The sequence below is a fragment of the Triturus cristatus genome, chromosome 7 (genome assembly GCF_964204655.1).
Source record: "Triturus cristatus chromosome 7, aTriCri1.1, whole genome shotgun sequence".
Taxonomy (NCBI): Eukaryota; Metazoa; Chordata; class Amphibia; order Caudata; family Salamandridae; genus Triturus; species Triturus cristatus.
In genome coordinates, this window is record NC_140590.1 from 81,045,558 (window position 1) to 81,061,718 (window position 16,161).

At 44.5% G+C, this 16,161-nt stretch overlaps 1 protein-coding gene across 2 annotated transcripts in view; it reads right to left on the reverse strand.

The window, feature by feature from the left end:
• The window catches only part of LOC146808871 (phospholipase A2 inhibitor gamma subunit B-like), a 256,826-nt gene that overhangs the window by 112,487 nt on the left and 128,178 nt on the right, over nt 1-16,161 (reverse strand). The window contains exon 2 of one of the 2 annotated variants that reach the window (XM_085615685.1): nt 12,651-12,816. The exons of the other annotated variant lie outside the window; for it this stretch is intronic. The gene's annotated coding sequence lies outside the window, so the exon portion shown is untranslated. The remainder of the gene's footprint in view (nt 1-12,650; nt 12,817-16,161) is intronic. 2 annotated transcript variants of the gene reach the window in all.

Genomic DNA, 16,161 nt, shown 5'->3' on the forward strand with positions numbered 1-16,161 from the left:
TTTGGAGGGTGTGGCAAAGCAGAGTGCAAAAACCCACACCTGGTTTTCAAAGAGGAGGGGGTGGAGCGAAGGAGGAGTTTTACCGAGCAACACCCTACTTAACTCTGATGTGCCAGCTGACGTGCAGCGGGCGCACCGTTGGTGCGCCGAAGGCGAGCCTAAGGCAAGCCCGTCTGCGCCCGTCCGCACCCGACCAGGCCTGGGGCCAGGACCCCTGGCTGTGGGTTACCCCGTCATGATGTTAAATACACAGCGAATGAGCTAAAGAGCCTGATGCCACCCATTATGGAGGCATGTAAACAATATACACGAGACAAGGAGGAACTCTCCTGCGGCAATTGCAGCAAGGAATTCACCTCAACAACAAAGAACACTCAACAGAGAGGACTGTCCTGGAGGAAAAAAAAAACGGCGCCATGTTTTTGACTGAAAGCTGGCTCAATGACAGCTCTACCCAGATATCCTAGATGCCCTACCGGAAGGCTATGGGATAGCAAAACAGGACCGGTTTGGACAAAGGGAGGGGGATTGCTATACTCTATAAATCAGCGATAAAATGTGACATTAAAGAAACAGACCTTGACAAATGTGAGGGGATCTTTTTCACGCTTTCAATAGCAGGTAACATTACCATAGCTGGTTTCCTGATTTACCGTCCTCCAGAGACAGAAACACAATTCATAACCAGCTTAGGTGAAAAAATCATACACACAGCCATACGTCACAGCAAATTCCTCATTCTAGGGGACCTTAATATACACTTTGATGAAACTACTAGACCAGAGCTACTAATTGTGTGTAAAGACCTTGTGATCATCAACCTTGTCCAAAAAGTTAACGCACCTACGCATCAAGCAGGACATATTTTAGATCCTATTTTCACTGACATAACTGACATGGTAGTGGGAGCATCTTGGTCAATCCCATGGTCCGATCACCACATAATCCCATTTCAAATCTCACACACAAACCCACAAGTCAGCTTACCCAAAAAGTCAGTAACCTGTAGGAAGTGGGAGAAGTTTAATCCTGACTCGTTCACGAAAAAATGAGCCGGAACTGGACAAGGATATTAGCCAACAGACAAGTGGGATCATGGATAACCGAAGCGCTGAATGAAATTGCACCCTGGACGACCAAAAATACAAGAAGGGGGAGCATCTCAGCTCCATGGTTCAATGACACCTTAATGAAGGCCAAACAAAAGTGCAAACCGTTGGAACGCAGGTGGCGTAAGAACTACTGCGCAAAAATTAAAAGTTGAATATAAACAACAAAAAACATACTACGCTCTGATAAAGAAAACTTGTTGTGAGTTCTACACTAGGAAAACTGAAATGGCCAAAATCTCCTCAAAAGAGATGTTTGCCATATTAAAATCCCTACAGTCAGCAGATAGATTAACAAAGCCCCCCTCCACATTGGAGGAAACCTGCAATAGAATTGCCAAATTCTTTGCTGAGAAAGTGACATAGATCTCTGATACTTTCCCTAGAGAAGCACGCCAGGCCACTAGCTCCAAAGACACTACATCCACAGTAGTCAAAGATGCAACCCTAGAGGAATTTATAATGCCAGAGCCAGATGTAATAAGGAAACTAGCAAACAGAATCAAATAAGGTTCACCTAGGGACTCAGCCCATCCCGAAATCTTATTACAAGGAGCAAAATGTATTGTACCTTTCATATCAGTACGTATCTCTCGCTCCTTCCAATCGGGAGAAGTTCCCTATGAATGGAAGCAAGCTATGGTCCGCCCATTAACCCTTTCGATGCGTGTGACGGAGCGGTTCCGTCATGCGCGTCGGTCGCGCTGTGCGGATGACGGAACCGCTCCGTCATGGCCCCGCCCGCGCACGATCCCTTTAGCACAGCGCGGTAATCCGCGCCGCGCTGAAGGGGTGAAGGAAAAAACCACAAATAGATTATGAGGTACTAGATAATCTACGTCCCATCTCGCTCCTACCTTTCTTTGCTAAAATCGCAGAAAAAATAGTTAACACTCAGCCCCCAAAACAGAGCAATAGTAATGACCTACTACACTGCTCACAATCAGGTTTCCGTTCGCACATTCCACTGAAACCGCCTTGCTCCTGGCCACAGAAACTCTAAGACAACGGGCGGACGAAGGACACACAGCTGCACTGATCCTGTTGGACCTCAGTGCAGCATTTGATACAGTCTCCCATGGCCTCCTCCTACAGAGGTTAGAGTCTTGTGGAATCAGGGGTATGGCTCTGAGCTGGATGAAATCCTTCCTGACGGAAAGGGGTTTCCAGGTTACACAAGACACATTCACTTCGAAGAGATCTCCCGTATTACAAGGAGTTCCCCAGGGGTCAATACTGAGCCCCACATTGTTCAACCTATATATGGAACCCCTTGCTAATATAGTGGAAGGCCACAAAGTGTCCATTGTATCCTACGCTGACGAGACTCAGCTTATCGTCACACTATAGCAAAACTCAGAACATAATGCACATCAATTTTCCCAATGTATGGAGGAAGTAACAGCATGGATGGCAGACCACTGCTTAAAACTTAATGGCAATAAGACAGAAGTAATGGGAAGAGTGCCTTCTATCTGGATATCAGCTTGGTGGCCGGAAGCACTTGGCCAGTTCCCAACCCCTAAAACTGAAGTCAAGAACCTTGGAGTATGGCTTGACCCCAACCTGACATATGAAAATCAAATCCAAAAAATGACAGGCAAATGTTTCGGAACGCTGAAAACCCTACGGAAAGTCATTGACCTACTACCGGTTCAAGCCAGAAAAACTATAATACATGCAGTGGTCACCTCTCAGATTGACTACGGCAATGTTCTATACCTAGATGTAGCTAAAAAAAGGCTGATGAAGTTGCAATCGGTCCAAAACGCTGCTGCGCGGCTAATGCTGAATCTACCTAGAAGATCGTCCAACACAAAGGCCCTGGCCAAATTGCATTGGTTGCCTGTGGGCAAGAGGATCCTGTTAAAGGCAATGTGCTTCTGCCATTGTATCCTAGCAAATAAAGGCCTACGTTATCTACAAGACATGATTACACCCTACACTCCCAATAGAAGCCTACGTTCTGAAGGAAAGTCATTGGCAATAGTACCCAGATTAAGGAAGGCCAGACTAGGAGGCTGCTCTTTCAAATACCTGGCAGCAAAACATTGGAATTCACTACCAATGGATTTGAGGAAAGAGCCATGTGAAGCTGCCTTTAGGAAAAGGCTGAAAACTTCCCACCTATAAACCAGAATAGACCTTGAAACATGACAGCTAGGGATCACCTACCTGTCTCGTGTTATTTCTGAGATCCTGCTCAGCGCCGGGACACACCGTTGGTGTAACCAGGCGCTATACAAATGCTGCTGATGATGATGACTCCACACGTGCGAGAGATGCTGCTCATCACTCCCTCCGATTTTACCTCAGGACTCCACATGTGCGAGAGATGTGGCACACAGCGCCCTCCGATTTTACGTCAGGACTCCACGTTTGAGAGATGCTGCTCACTGCTCCATCCAATTTTATGTCAGGACTTCCCACGTGCGAGAGATGCTGCTCACACTCCCTCTGAATTTACTTCAGGACTCCACACGTGCGAGAGATGTTGCTCACCGCGCCCTCTGATTTTACATCAGGAATCACCACATGCGAGAGATGCTGCTCACACTCCCTCCGATATTACTTCAGGACTCCACATGTGCGAGAAATGCTGCTCACTGCTCCCTCCAATTTTACTTCAGGACTCCACACGTGTGAGAGATGCTGTTCCTCGCTCCCTCAGATTTTATGTCAGGACTCCACACGTGTGAGAGATGCTGTTCCCCGCTCCCTCAGATTTTATGTCAGGACTCCACACGTGTGAGAGATGCTGTTCCCCGCTCCCTCAGATTTTATGTCAGGACTCTCCACATGCAAGAGTTGCCGCTCACTACTCTCTCTGATTATACTTTATGACTCCACACTTGTAGGAGTTGCCGCTCACTGCTCCCACTGTTTTACTTCAGGACTCCACACATGTAAGAGAGGCTGAGGGAAAGCAAAATGATTGAGAATGACCTTGCTCGTAAACCAGAAAGTACTGTATCTGTGCAGATAGGTTATTGTTCCATGCACATACATGTACTGTTGTGTGTGAGAGGCACAGACCATCCCTTTTTATACTTTGACTGAAATGGCTAATATTTGCTGCGTTCACAGGATGGTGTAGCTGGGAACGTCTAGCAGAAGCCTCTGAGTGAACAAAAGCCATGCTAATAGGCAACTTCAGTTTTCTTACAAATAACGATAGAAGACTGAAAACCTTGTTTTGCTCTGCCACAAGTGAGAACCAAACTCACATACTTGCTAAAAGATGTGCACTGGATGGTGTTGGGACAATAATGTCCCCTTAATGGGGTAAGGTCGAGTCCTCTGCCCTGCGCACCCAACTGTGAGAAACTGGTACCCTGTACCTAGATTTTTTTGGTTCCTGCCTCACGCTACCCTAGCATGTTTTCGAAAGTCTGGTGGGGTTTCCTCTGATCTACATCCGGTCCTGGACCGGTCCCGGGCATAGAGGGATGCACTAAGTAAGACCTCGGAAGTGATAGAGAACTACTTCCCTGTCAAAGGATCACACCTGTAGCAGAATGGTAGCAGCACACAGTGTTTAATAGTGGTCCTAGCATGACCAGGCATTTTTACTTGAGTCCCATGAGTGAGCGCCTTCTTGCCCACTGGTATCAACGTTTGCTGCTAATGGTGAACTTGGAGTCCTAGAACCAAGATCCTGAGCCCATGGGTGAATGCATGTGGAAGTGCCTTGAGCACATGGGTGAATGCATGTGGAAGTGCATTGAGCACATGGGTGAATGCATGTGGAAGTGCATTGAACACATGGGTGAATGCATGTGGAAGTGCATTGAAAACATGGGTGAATGCATGTGGAAGTGCATTGAGCACATGGGTGAATGCATGTGGAAGTGCATTGAGCACATGGGTGAAAGCATGTGGAAGTGCATTGAACACATGGGTGAATGCATGTGGAAGTGCATTGAGCACATAGGTGAATGCATATGGAAGTGCATTGAACACATGGAAGTGCATTGAGCACATGGGTGAATGCATGTGGAAGTGCATTGAGCACATGGGTGAATCCATTTGGAAGTGAATTGAGCACATGGGTGAATGCATGTGGAAGTGCATTGAGCACATGGGTGAATACATGTGGAAGTGCATTGAGCACATGGGTGAATGCATGTGGAAGTGCATTGAGCACATGGGTGAATACATGTGGAAGTGCATTGAGCACATGGGGGAATGCATGTGGAAGTGTATGACTGACATTGCTGACACAGGAGGGATGGGACCCAGATATTGAATTGGAGAGAGCTGAACTAGGTTTCCCATTAGAAATGTGATAAGGTCCTTTTTCATACAGAAAGCTACTGCTTAGTCTTTCTGAAATTGGCGTTCGGTAGATGGCGGGGGTGAAGGATGGGCCTGCAGTTTCTGTTCTTAGAGTGCGGATGGTCTTTTAGGACAGAAACAGCCTTTAGTCTCTCCCTGATCAGTGTCAGGTGTGGCTGCGGACAGGTGCAGACTGCTCACATTGCTTTGTGGTACCTCTGTTGTGGGTGCTCCGGCATTGAGATGACCCTCCTGTGAATAGCATCACTCAAGAAAGAGACTGAGGCTGGAAGACAGTCTGGGAAGGAGAGTGAAAAGAGAACCAACTCAAATTGTTTCTGACAGGGGAGAGATAGAATCCACATCCCCTCTCCCCCATCCCTGTATATGAACGGGAGCTCATGACCCGCATGTTGTTCCAATTCCAAGTTCTCTCTGAGCAGGGAGGGGGTGTTACACAGAGTAGCCAGAGATATACTGTGCAACCAGAGCTGGTATCTGCCTGACAATCAGCTTCAAAGAGATAAAGGAACATCACTTCGCATATGATCGAGCGGAAGAACCGCCCATTGCGTCCTGCACATTTAAAGGGACCTGTCGAAGTAAGAGGGAAGTACTGAGCTGACCCTACAGCAAGAGCTGACTGTTGGTGTGGACCAAGGCTACTGACCCTGGTGCTGTGGTCCATCTACCAGAGACTCACACCCACTGTGTATTTGGGAAATGTTTGGGACTTGTGTAGTATTGCGACTTACTGTAGATTAAAGTACATTTCTATGATAGTCTATGAAAGCTGTAGACTGGGACCCGGGGCGATTTGAGGCCAACCGCGATGGAGCTCTGGTCCAATACAAGTGGATGCCTGAAGGAGGTTGGTTCCACTGGAGCTTTGGAGATTTCTCGCTGAAAATGTTATAAGTCCCTTCACAGAACGGGATTTGTTCTTTCAGAGGCGTCAGGAGCCTTGATAGGGACAAAGTTTAAATTCAATCTGACGCAATGAAACTGACTGTCAGATACTTTTTCCCATGGGTCCCACTAGCTCTGGAGGAAAGTTTTTCAAAGTTCCTAAACTTTCTTTTGGTGTCCAGACAACCACAGGAATCCATATTGAAGGCCCCCAAGACCTCATTAAAGGCGCTTAGAGTTTCTCAGGGTATCAGACAGAGGCCAACAGCAAGGTCCTGTCCAGGTCCAGTTGCTACTGGTCAGCTTGTAAAAATGCCTCTTGCAGATGGTTTTGACCTTGTAGCAACAAATGGGTTCAGTCAACTGACACTTGTTGTCCACTTCTGTGTCCTGGGTACATGTGGGAGCGGGTCTAGTCTCAAACAGCAGTTGCAGTCCTTCCTCTGACCTTCTGCAGGTCGAGAGGGTGTCCTGAGGGGCTGTGCTGGCATGCCACATTTAAGCCTAATACCAGCTAATGGGTAGGGGTGACTTCTGGGCACTCACTAACCAATGGGGAAGAAGTATTGGGGGGCAACCCTACACAATTTTCAGAAGTTCCTGTTTGCCCTACTGCACACAATCCCACAGTGCCCTTAATTCTCCAAATACAAGATGGTGAACCCTATTATCCTTGTGCACAGTGTGTGTACCCACCTAGATGCGTGGTTAGGGTAATGACTAACCCCTCCTCTGTGGTCACTCAAAACCGTTTCTGAGGGGTGCCAATCCTACTAGAGGGACAAAGTCTGGGGCCTTTCCAGATGTCATCTAACGTTTGCCTGTGATAAGCCAGGCCCTTCAAGTAAATACATTTCTTTGGCCCACCTCAGCTGGTTTTCCTGCTAGGGGAAGAAAACACCTCCCTATTCACACCTCATTCAGGCCCAGTACAGCCTGGACAGTAGCTTGGAGCTAATGCAAATTAGCCTCCAGCAGTTACAGGCAGGGTAAAGGCAACTTTGTACAAGAAAAACTTCACATATATTTAATATATACCCCACTATATCATGTGAATAGATTTCTATTAATGCATATACATTAGGGGTGAGTGGAACTCGTCGAATTTGACTCCGCAGAATTCCATGGAGTTGCATAAAAACTCTGTAACATTCCACAGAGTTCTGGTAATAGGCGTAAATAGGCATGTCCTGCTGATCACACTGTGATTTAGCGTGGGCAGCGAGTTCCGAGCTGAAAAATCAGCATGAATGGCACCACGCTGTGCACCAGAGGGCGCAGCTACTGAAGATGATTTTGCTGCCGTTGAGTAGATTTTCTACTCAAGTGGCAGCCTCCAGACCGCGAATGGTTACGACCGCCCTTGCTAGAAATATCTTACTGGAGGTCCTCCTAACGAGCGGAAATCGCATTAGGGGATGCCAAATCTCGCTCGCGCTTGCCAACTCACTGTTCTGAATCCACGCATGAGAAAGAATTCTACCACGTGACGATTGGCATAAATTGTCCACAAATCTGTGTTACAAGAGTAACACAGAGTCGCCTAACTTCTGCCAATTCTGCAGAAGGAACAGAATTTTCTGTCCACTCCTAAAACAAATAAGTCTTAGAATGGGGTCTGTAGCTGGTACAGGCCAAAAGTTATAGATTAAATTATATAATCTATACTTAGACTTTTCGTATGTGCCAGCTACAGCCTGCCCAGTGGCAATGTCAGTTTGGGTCTAGTCTTTGACGGAACATACCATTCCAAATGTCATACATGTGCCATGCTAAAATATTATGCACCCTACCTCGTGGGCAGAAAGCCATCTATAGCATAGGGGTGACTCATTTAGTATTTATAATTAGGGTTTCCTACCTGTGAAAGAGTGATTTTAACAGGTCTGTGTGGCCGGGTTCAAGCTGCTGATATGAGGCTACTGGACCATGGAGAAACTGCTACCCTCAACCTATTCGACCTCTCCGCTGCATTCGATACAGTATCGCACTACACCCTCATCAGAAGACCCGCTCTCAACTGGATAAGCTCCTTCCTCGCAGTCAGCTCCTCCTGTTTTCATGTACTCCACATGTTCCGCAAGGTCTTCAAGTGGATATCCCAAAATACAAGATGCACTGTCAGACAAGGCCTCATTACTAGCAGAATAGACTATGGAAATGCACTCTGCCAGAATCTCCAACAAACTCCTCCACTGACTGCAGACCATCCAGAACGCCTCAGCAAGACTCAACCTCGACTTCCCACGACACACCCACACTACACGACATCTTAGAGGGCCCCACTGGCTCCCCATGCATAAATGGTGCCAATTAAAATTCTGCATTTATGCATAAAATGCACTGCATATCATTGAACCAACATATCTTAACAACCAAATTCACTTCCACCAACCCCCCAGATACCTCGCTAAGCCTCAATCCAACTCGCACACATACCCTGTACCAGCAAAAGCAGAACAGGGGGACCAGCATTCTCCTACATTGCACCCAACACCTGGAATGACCTACCTCTATACATCAGGGCTTCTTCCTCGCTTCATGAATTTCACAAGAAGCTGAAAAAATGGCTTTTCAACTAATTCTCTGATGGCTGACTTCCTTCACCGTCAGTCCCATGCCTATACGCCTGCTCCAGCAGTTAGGTACCCTAACGGGTGATAACCTGAGCTATACAAATCTAAGTAAAATAACATGACATGACCCTGAAGCCATTGTGTACTTTCTACACCATATATTACGGCCCTATAAGAAAGTTACATTTACCAATCCAGGATTGGTCAATTTCTACATGTTTTAGAGGTCAGAGCACATACACTACCACCAGTAAATTCAGCAAAAAAAATGGGGGTGACCAGGAACAAAAGTGTCATTTTCTCACACAGGTTGTAAGACTTGTGCTACCTGATCAAATTCTAAAGCTGGAATGAAATGTTTGATATTTTTGATCAGTCTGCGATGGTGTTGGACACTCAATGTTGATGAATTTTTTTGCTTGAAGATTCAGTTTTTTTTCTATAGTGATCCCTAGTGATTTGCAGCATCCCATGACTTTGGGAACATGATTTTGAGCCATGAACCAGCTAGCTAGTTTTGTACTGGGGAGCCCAGCAGGGCGGGGCAATGAGGAGGAATTCTGTTTTCAGAGGTTTGAGCTAAAGGTGGATATGGGACACCTACGTTTAATTTTAATGAGGGTTTCATTTACAATGGATATCTTTTAGATAAAGTTATGTTTCATCCGTGTAGAGATAGTTGAAGATGTGTGCTTGCTTTAGGATGGTGGTTAGAGGTTCCAAGCATAGATTCAACAGAATAGGGGACACATTGAATCTTGCAGAATATCTTGGATGCTGCTAGTAACCCGTTCATCTTGATTTGTTGTGATTAGTCATTTAAGAAGAAGGAGAACCAACTCAGAACTGTTCCTTTTGTCCTAGTTTTTCGTTGAGAGTGTTTTGTAGAGGATTTTATCAAAAGCCACAGATAGGTCGAGGGGAAGGATTTGCAAAGCGTCATCCATGATCTGTACATTGGCTGTCTCTGTGCTATTACCAGGTTTAAAAACCCCACTGAAAATGATCAACCACTTCATACTCCTTGATGTATTGGATTAGTTGAAATGAGACACAGCTTCTTCATACTTTTTGCTTGGAAAGAGAGGCTTGTAACTGGTCAAAAACATGTCAGGTCCTCTGGGTCAGCTTCTGTCCCTTTTCAAACAGTTAGTGCTCATCCCAGGCTTAGGGCAGCTCTGTGTTGACTATCAGTGTGGGATCACTCTGCACTGTAACACATCCAAATTCCTAAATGACAAATTTAAATTCTTTGGTATGTGTTTTCCAGCTAAGGCATCACAGCTGGCCAGTTAAAACATACAGAGGCCACCTGAAAGTGTGACAGCAGTGCACATTTAAAAGAAATAAATGACACTGTGCTGTGGGTGCTTCACTCCCAACCTAGTAAGACTCAGAGAACTGGGCGTGCAGACCTGTGCAAAAGGTTTAGGCTGAAAAGCATGTTGAAACATTCCATGACGCCAAAGTTGGCTACGATGCAATACTTTGACCAGTTTAGTGGTGGATAAAGTCCCCGCAGACTATGGGCTTTACTCCTGAAATAGTAACAATAGGCTGAGTGGGACCCAGGGGTATTCATCCAGCAAAGCACTTATGGAAACAAATTAGCCCCAAATTGATGACAGCACTTCTACTTACATCTGTACGGACATGCATTTCACATGGCAACATATTGGATACCCTGCATGCCTCCATTTCAAAAGAACTGAAATACGATGTAGGTCAGAGGTAAAAATATCCAGCAGACAACTTGGCATTTCACCCACTACCATCTATCCCTCTCGAATGTCAGCAGGTTGAACATGTACACTTAGTACCCAGCAGTGCTTGAATTAAAGCGTTGTCACTCTCAGACACTGCCACTGCGAATCAAGAGAGCCTGCCCATTCTATAGGGCCCATATAAATAAAATCTTTAGGATGCCATGCAAAAAGCTGGTCATTTCTAGGTTCCTATGGCCTCAGTTGGTGTCACTGGCACAAAATGGACTCCAATGAAATATCGACAAAAGGTAAATAAAGAGAAAAGGTATGATGGAATCCATCAAATGCACAACATCTACAGGAAACACCACCCCATTCATGGAACACCTGCACTTCAAGCTGAAAATCTCTGCATATTCACCCTAAACAGAACCGTCCTTTACCGACCACCCGGACCACGATCCAGCTTCACCAACCTCATCCCTAACTTCGTCACTCCTCTCATTATTGACTCCAAAGCCTATATTCTCTTCTCTGACCTTAACTTTCTCCTGGACGACTAAAACAACCCCTGTTTCAGCAACCCTTGAAAGCTTGAGCAACATGGGACTCACTCAGCTTAACCTGGAACCAACACACACCGGACCACATCTTCACCACCAGCGACAGCATCAAACACAACTCCACCGCACTACTCACATGGATCGACCACTCCATTACCCACTTTCAAATCAACACACCTCAAGCCAACACCCCGCACAGGTTCAGCATTCCAAGCTGCAGCTGGGTCAAAATCACAGAAGCAGACTGGCTCTGTGTCCTAGCATAGATCAACCTAGCCCCACAGACAAACTCGACATTAACAACTTCAACAACTGGATCAAGAACTGCACTGACTCCCTCGCACCCATCAAACCAAACAAGCATAGCAGTTCAAACAAGCATGCCAGCTGGTACACAGAAGAACTCCGAAACATTAAACAGCACTGTAGATAGCTAGAAAGGAAATGGAGAGTGTTAGAAATTGAGGTTTCTGGTTGGTAGAGTGTACACCCTATCCAAGCAGGAGCCACAATCCTAGTCAGCGTTAGTCAGGTACACACCCTAATTTAACCTGCGCTCAACCTTTGGTAGCTTGGCACACAACAGTCAAGCTTAACTCAAGCTGCAATGTATAAACTATTTGTGCACAACTTAAATTATAGTAACACAGTGAAAACACCACAAAAAGTTTAGAAAAATAGAGAATACTTATCTGACTAAAACAAGACCGTTATGACAAAAATCCAATAGGTAGAACTCGCGATATGAATTTTAAAAGATCAAATCCAAAACAGTGCTTTGAAGTAAATCGCGATAAAAGGTTACATGAGCTCACGCTAGACCAGGGCAAATCCAAAGTTCAGGCCGACCACGATGGAGGGCATGGTGATTAAGCTTTCTAAAAACAAATGGTTGATAAACAAATGGTTTTATTAATAGGCATCAGCAACATGTGGTTTTGACACTTGTTTTCATTGTAGTAACCCCTGAGGATGGGCAGAACATGCCCGAGATGCATTGGGACTGAATATTCCACGTTGGATTATGCGTAATTATGCACCTCTGTGTGTATGAGTAAAGCCAGAGCAGGCGAACGTTGAACTTGAGAAAAGCACGCAAATAAAAATATTTTGATGAACATATGGATTGCCAACATATGGATTACACATGGAATAAAGTGGATAAAAAGCGGACATTAATATTTGAATTTGATTGAATGGTTTGTATACCTTTCCAAAACTGTGCATCCTGGGTTGGGATGCCTGACGAGGCCCCAGCTGTTTAGGATAACCCAATGTTACCATGATCTGAGTACAGAGCAAATGCACTTTAGCACTGGTTAGCAGTGGTAAAGTGCCCAGAATACTAAATCCAACAAAAACAAGGTCAGAAAAAAGAGAGGAGGTAGGCACAACATTTGTGGTTGACCTTGCAGAAAGGGCCTGGTCCAATGGAGAGCCAGCCACGACACCACAGACAGAATTTATCATATGCTTATCACAGTACTATCACACCTCATACACTCATACCCGGTAGGATTCATTTGTGGTCGCTTGTCGACAGCCCAACTTCATGTCCTCAAACATATCTTGCGGCAAAGAAGAAAGGATGATGATGATGAAAAAGTGGTGGTACCGCTGGATGTTGAGAAGGCTTTCAACGGGGTTGAGTGAGGGTACATGTTTAGACTGTCAGCTAGAATAAGACAGATGGAGGGATGTATCGAGAAAGGAAAGGGTTAGACACTAGGCTGTCAGCAACAGTGACATGCAATAGATACATTTCGCCCCCCTTTGATATATTACATAGCACAAGACAGGGCTGTCCTCTATCTCCGTTATTGTTCATTCTTGCACTAGAGCCACCAGCTGCAGTGATACACCAAAACATTGACATCGAAGGCATATATACCACTGCAGGGAGCAGAATGTGATGCTCAAAGCAGAGGACACCCTCGTCTCACGAGCAGAACCTGTGCATCCATTACAGCATTATTTGCCCAGATAGCATAATTCTCCTGATAATAGGGATACCTCTGACTAAAAACCTAAACTTACCTCTGATTAAAAACACAACTACAGCCTCAAATGGGAACTCAGTATTCCCAATCGAAAAATGTGTACAACAAATATCTAGTTATACTAGTAAATAGGGAACCGGAGAACATGTTAATTGATATTGTAAACCTGCTGCTAGTTAGGGTTTCACAGGACTTCTCTAGATGGTATAAAGTACAGCTCTCTCTATGGGGTAGAGTCCAGATGGTTAGGAGGAATATAGCACCCTGTTTTCATAATCTGTTCGCCACAATCCCATTGAAACATCGAGAGACATGAGTTTGCTAAACAGAAAAATAAAACAATTTATCTGGGGAAATGTTAAATTAACTCTGAAACACCCTACATTCCCAACTAGCAAACATGAACACTTCCCAAAGCTTAAAGTATATAGACCACTTTAAAGGGGTGGTGTCTGGGATATACACTACTCTAATGGACACTATTATCCTCACATCCCACTTCGAGGGATGTCAAAGAATGATGCTCAAGTTATATGAGGGGCACTATGCAGAGAAAGACTGGCATGACCAGGTAGAGAAACACGTCAACAACCTGGAGGAAGCTATTCTGAAACTAGGGTATTTGAAAATGTTACACCTTTGACAATGGTCACCATTAGAATTGTACAGGGCAGGTCTTAGCTCAACAAGGACGTGTGGGAGATGGAACAATCCTAACAGAGACATACTTTAAGAATGCGGCAACTTGACACAATAGTGGACCAAAATGTGGTCCAATCTGATCGGTTCACTAGAAATCTTGGGTCCACTATCTAGACAAACAGTACCAGCCCTCTAGATGTTTTGCAACCTTTTTCACTGCGGCTAAGATGGGAATTCTAAGACTATGAAAAGCAGATAGAGGGCCAAATGTAAAGAGATTTCTTTCTAACACAAACGGCCTGATTCACAGAATTTGAAAGAAAAAAGGCATTTTTAATGTACCAAGACCTAGTATGCAAATCCGTAACCTATTACTAAATCACACATTGGGTTTGCACTTCGGTATTACGAAGGGGAGTGTTTATGGCATCCTTTCCTAATACTTAATCACAGTGGTATGTGTGAATGTTTTGCAACCGAAATGCTGTCGCAAAACATTTGCATTTTACTACCTACTTCAGGTCGGGGGTAACTCATTTGCAAATGGGAAGGGGTCCCCAAGGCACTCCTTTGTGAATGTTTGTAAAAAAAAAATTTTAAAAACAGGCAATGGTCCCACAGACCTCTGCCTATTCTTGAAAAATTAAAAGAAAACTTTTCATTTTTCTTTTTGAAATGCATCCCATTTTCTTTTTAAAAAAACAAGATGCATTTAAAAAAGAATTGCTTTATTGAAATGAAATCACAGACATGGTGGTCTGCTGATCCCAGCAGACCACCATCCCTATCATTTTTACGATTCCCAGTGGTTGCTAAACCAAAACCTACCTCAGGAATATTGATAAGTTAGGTCTATTTGCGACCCACTGGGAATCATGAAGTGTGTCAAAGACACATTTGTACATTGGTGTTTGCGATTCCCTAATTGCATATCACAAAGATTAGCTATTTCTTCTTTTTTTTTTTATAATATTTTTATTTTTTATGCAGTGAACAAGGAATACATAACAAAGGAGTCAATAATACAAAGTATAGCAGCATCACCCCCCTCCCCCCAGGGCTGAGAATATCCAGCGAGTGCCAGTTCTTTAAAAACCTATAATAATGCTTCATGTTAAAGCACGAGTATCATAGTCCAAGATATACATATAAGGTATAAAGTGCTACAGCGAACAGTTGGGCAAAACATATTACTCAATATAGCTAAAACATGAAGAAAAGTGACCAGTGCGACAGTACATCATTAAGAAAAAAGCGCCACAGCAGAATAAATAGCACAGATTTTGGTGAAGAAAATTTCCTAATTTGAATAAAATTCGATACTTAAGCGCTATCCTCGCTTACTTCAGGATTTGACTGGTTAAGCCAACGAGAAAGAGGCTCCCAAATGACTAACCCTTTTTTTTGCTCGACTGCCCTCTTTGGAATATATTGCCTTTTCAATTGAGTAAAACCGAGCCAACCAGTATGTAAACAATGGGGGATTAGAGTCCAACCAGGCGGTCGCAATGCACAGCCTGTAGGTAGCCGTGGTTATGAATATTAGGGCCCCCCGTTCTTTCTGTCTATCAAGTCCTGCATACCAAGCAGGATTGTGGTGGGTTTTAAAAGTACATTTTAGAGTAGCACTTGAACTAGGAAGGTTTGTATTATATTTAGTAACGGCCCCAATTTTACACACGTAGCGATCATATGGATTGAGTCAGCGCTGAATTCAGCACAGCGCAGACAGTGTCTACCTTTCCCAGTCCCCCATTTCGCTATCCTGGAAGGAGTGAAATATAAAAAAAAGCAAATTTTGTAGAACTGAGTCTAAAGACTAACAGACAGCAGATCATTTTGGGCAGATTTAAGCGCAAGGCAGAAAATATTGTTAGATATATTCAATTTTTGCTGCCACTTAGTAGAAACTATAGTCAAATCGTCAGGCACAAAGCTATTAAGGAAATTGTAAATGATGCCAATGCAAGGGGGGGTAGTTGATCGAAGTTTCCCGATCAATTCACAATTAGCAAAACCTGAGGGTCCCCCTATCTTCTGCAAGAAGAAGGACTTGATAGCAAGATATTTAAAGGAGTCCCTACTGTCTAAACCGAAGAGGGATTGGAGTTCCTCAAAGGACAAGACCCCTTCGAGTGAGCAAAGGTCGCCTAATTTCTTTACCCCCTGGTCTGCCCAGGTTTGAAGGTACGACGGTCCAAAGATATCCGGTAGATTGGGATTATTCTTAATAGGAGTATAAAATTTCAATCTACAGAGACCAAGATTCCCACGAACGGCAGAGAAAACCTTATAAGCACCTAAAAGGGTCTTGAATTTGACCCTTCTATAGTATCCAAATTCCAGCTGTCACCACAGGCGAGCCCAAGCATCGGGCT